The following is a 4271-nucleotide window of genomic DNA, read 5'->3' as shown; positions in this document are numbered from 1 at the left end:
GCTTTGTGACCACCTAGAGGGGTGGGATAGGGAGGGTGGGAGGGAGGGAGACGCACGAAGGAAGAGATATGGCAACATATGTATATGTATCACTGATTCACTTTGTTATAAAGCAGAAACTAACACACCATTGTAAACAATTATACTCTAATAAAAAAAATAGTGTTACATTTAGGTATCAAGACCCAATTGAATAAAACACTATGTACTGTCTCATCTTTCAAAAAAATAAAACTACTTGTTGAGGTCTTGTTATACACTTTGCACTCTGGAGTGGGCGGGGGCAGAGCAAGGTGGGACAATAGGCTCCCCATTTAGGGAGACTAATGAAGTGTGAGGTATTAAATGTTTAGATCTTTGACAATGTTATTGGTTTAAAAAAATAGGATTTCAGTACATTTTTTTTGTTTTTTTTTTTTTGGTACGCGGGCCTCTCACTGTTGTGGACTCTCCGCTTGCAGAACACAGGCTCCGGACGTGCAGGCTCAGTGGCCATGGCTCACGGGCCCATCCGCTCCGCGGCATGTGGGATCTTCCCCGACTGGGGCACAAACCCGCGTCTCCTGCATCGGCAGGCGGACTGTCAACCACTGCGCCACCACGGAAGCTCTTCAGTGCAGTTTTAACTTCTTTTCTCTTTTTAAGAAGGTAGGTGTCATTTCCTACTTCTAAGAGCTGTTTTATGAATCTCTGTTCTAGGCTTTTGACATTTTTCTATTGGATTATTTATCTTTTCTTATTTGTTATATATTAAGGGAAGTAGTTGATCATGTTATAAATTACAATATTTTTCCCAGTTTGTCATTTGTCTTTATTTACAGTTTTCTTAGTATTTCTAAATATCATCAAAGGTATCATTTTTTTCTTCTATTACTTCTGAGTTCAGTGTCACATTTGGAAAGGTGCTCAATACTTCAAATATAAAAAAATCCTTCTAAGTTTTGGTATTTATATGATTTAATTAATGCCTTTGAAGTTTATGTTGGCTTTACTTTTATTTTTTTCCCAATGTTTAACCAGTTGTCTCACTGTTAATCAAATAATCCATCCACCCTGTACTGATCTGAAATTTCAACTTTGTTTTAATTATATTACCATATAATTCTAATATTTATTTATCTATTTAAATGTTATACTATTTGTAGTATAAGTTTTAGTGAAAGTTACACTTCATTTTGAACTAATTAATAAATCAATATATTATGTAGTTTTGTTCTGTTTAATGCCTTATAAATTATTATTAATATTTCTTTATAATTTAAAATTATGCCTGCTGATTATTAATAACATTTGATTTTTTTACGTTAATTCGGTTTTTTTTAACTTTTTATTTTATATCGGAGTATAGCTGATTAACAATGTTGTGAAAGTTTCAGGTGCACAGCAAAGCAACTCAGCCATACATATACATGTATCCATTCTCCCCCAAACTCCCCTCCCATCCAGGCTGCCACATAACACTGAGCAGATTTCCCTGTGCTCTACATTAGGTCCTTGTTGGTTATCCATTTTAAATATAGCATTGTGTGCATGTCGATCCCATATGCCCTAACTATCCCTTCCTCCCATCATTTCCACCCCCCCTCTTGTAACAATAAGTTCATTCTTTAAGTAATTACTGTTGATTTTTGACCCACTTGTCATTTACTGTGATCACAGATGTTTGGTCTTATTTCTGTCAGCTTCTTTTGAGCTCTCTGTCTTTTCTCTTTCTAGATGAATAGAGATTTATTTTGGCATTATTTTTTCTAATTATTTGGAAATTACACATGCTCTTTTTTTATTCTGTTAGCTTATCTGTAAATGTTCAGAAATCAGTTACTTTTCTTTCTTCCTCAAAATCAAGAATAACACCACATATGCTGACATTTCCTGATATAGGATGAACAATTTCCTTCTTACTTCCTATATAATCTTCTGTTCTTTCCCAGTTTTTTTTATGAGTATCCATTGGCATTTTTACCTTGATGGTTATTAATTTTTTTACATCATAGAACCTCTCTTTTACAAATGATTTCAGCATTTACATTGTTTCACAACGACATTAACAACACATATTTATGTGTGTATATTTGATCTGGGGCCTGCTGTCCCTCTGGCCTTGTTTCCTTCAACTCTTCCCCTTGCTAACCAGGCTGTAGCTATCTTGGTCTTTTTCTCCAACACTTAAGATTGTTCCTACTTCAGAGCCTTTGCATTTGCTGTTTCTGTTGCCAGGACGTTTCTTCTTCAGACCTTTGCATGGTGGCTGCTTGTCATCACTCACCAGAGCTGTCACTACTCAGAGGCCTTCCATGGTCCCCTCCACCTCACCTAACCCAAGCCCAGGTGCTCATTCACTCTCTCCCTCCTTACTTCAGATTACTTCCTGCACTTGCTTATCACTCTCTAACAGGATTCTATTTGGTTATTGGCTTACTTACTGTTTGGTTTCCTATTTATTTTCCTTTCCCTCCCACTAGAACATAAGCTCCATGAAGGTGGACACCTGGTTTATCTTGCTCATCATTTTACCCCAGTGCTTAGAACTATAACTGGTAGGTGTTAGACTGCTGATATTTGGCAAATAAATATTTGTTGAATGAATGAATGAATAAGTCCTTGCTTTTTTAAAAAAATGTGAATAATATTTTATTTAGTCATTTTTGTTTATGACTGAAACTCTGGGAATTCAAAATTAACATCCTTGCCCGTGAGCTTCTTATAGACGCCAGAAAATGTTTCAACCTTGTGTTCCACATTTTCTGCTGTACTTTATCCAAATGAACCTTTATGAGTCACCTGCCATCCAGCTTCATGCAGATTCTCTTGGCCACAATCTCAGTTGGGAAAACCAGGTCCTCCAGGATGGCGTCATGCACGACTGTCAGAGTGCGGCTCCTGGGACTCTTTTGCTTATTTTTTGTATGGCTTTTTCAAGTTGACTTAGGCAGAATTCTCCTCTGAGTGATCAAGACACTTGCTTCCCACTGAACTTCTTCTCCAACTCACACACAGCTGGACCTGGATTTTCCGGAAAGATTTCAGTTGAGGAACAGGAACAAAGATTATGATAGCTTTCCGACCACCACCACCTTCAATTTTCTTGGTGGCCGTGATGTTCAACTCCTGCAGCTGGGCCTTGAGGTCCCAGTTCATCTCTAGCTCTAGAAGGGCCTGGGAGATGCCCGACTTGAACTCATCAGGCTTCTTGTCATTGGGCTTCACGATCTCCATGATGGCACTGAACATGGCCTGGACCTTGCCAATGCGGCCAATATTTGCTGCCGCTGCCAACACTAGTATGCTTAGGAGGAGAAGCCCTTGATTTTTCTAAGGGTGCCTTCTTATTCTTCAAAACCCTGTGGAGTTGGTGGGCCTCCAATCAGTGGGCTCTGGGTCAATCCTCCATCTGCCTTTCTGTATTAATCCTCAGCCTTGCTATCTGGAGAATGGTGGTCATTGCCTCCTTCCTTTGAAGGACAGGTGGGATCCCCAGGAGACCAATCTGTGGTGAAGGGGCAGCAAAAGCTGGGGGTAGAGGGTCTTTGGTCACAAGGGCCAGCGCACTTGCAAATGGAGTGGACTAATTCATTTATTTTGAAAACAACTGATTTTGACGTAATGTCTTATTAATAACCAATGCTATATGGTTGTTTTAAGAAATAAACGTTTTTTTCTCTTTTAAGACTTAAAATACTGCATATACTATGAAATTAATTGTTTTCTGGTTGCTGAATTATTAAAATTGCCACATAGTCAATCAGAGTAATTAATGGGATTTCTGGAGGAAAAATGTTTGGAATAAGGTTGGATTTGTGGATAAGGCAGGCTGAAATGAGAGTCTGATAAAATTTAAGAGATGAGGGTTGGTGCTAAGGATCTGAGTTAGCTGGGGGCTCTTGCTGACCACAGTGAAGCCTTTAGCTGGTGTAGCCTTCAAAGCCAGATTCTAGGGTCTGTAGACAATCCTGTTTCTCGGCATCCCTTTAAAGCCTTCAATCTAGGCAGGGCAAAGCAGATAATCACACAAATACTCCTCACTCTTCTCCCCACTGCCACCTGGCTGAAGCCTTACCTCTCCTGATGTTGCAGTAGGTAGAGTCCTACAGGTGACAGTGAGGGAGGTGTGTGTATGTATGTGTGTTTGGGGTGTACAGCAGGGGGACGTGACAGGCAAGGTGGATTTTCCAGAAGGAAACTGGGTCATCTCTTAGCTCCAGAGTCCTCTTAGCATATTATTTCCTCAAAGCCATCCTATTACATCATCCCTCTCCCCATCCATCCATTCA

At 39.5% G+C, this 4271-nt stretch overlaps 1 pseudogene; it reads right to left on the bottom strand.

The window, feature by feature from the left end:
- Positions 1 to 2649: 2649 nt before the first annotated feature.
- On the bottom strand, positions 2650 to 3231 carry LOC132499869 (small ribosomal subunit protein eS7-like; annotated as a pseudogene).
- Positions 3232 to 4271: the final 1040 nt, after the last annotated feature.

Source organism: Mesoplodon densirostris, chromosome 12 (assembly GCF_025265405.1).
Source record: "Mesoplodon densirostris isolate mMesDen1 chromosome 12, mMesDen1 primary haplotype, whole genome shotgun sequence".
Classification (NCBI taxonomy): Eukaryota; Metazoa; Chordata; class Mammalia; order Artiodactyla; family Ziphiidae; genus Mesoplodon; species Mesoplodon densirostris.
The sequence above is the reverse complement of the archived record's forward strand: the minus strand, read 5'-3'. Positions and strand labels throughout refer to the sequence as shown.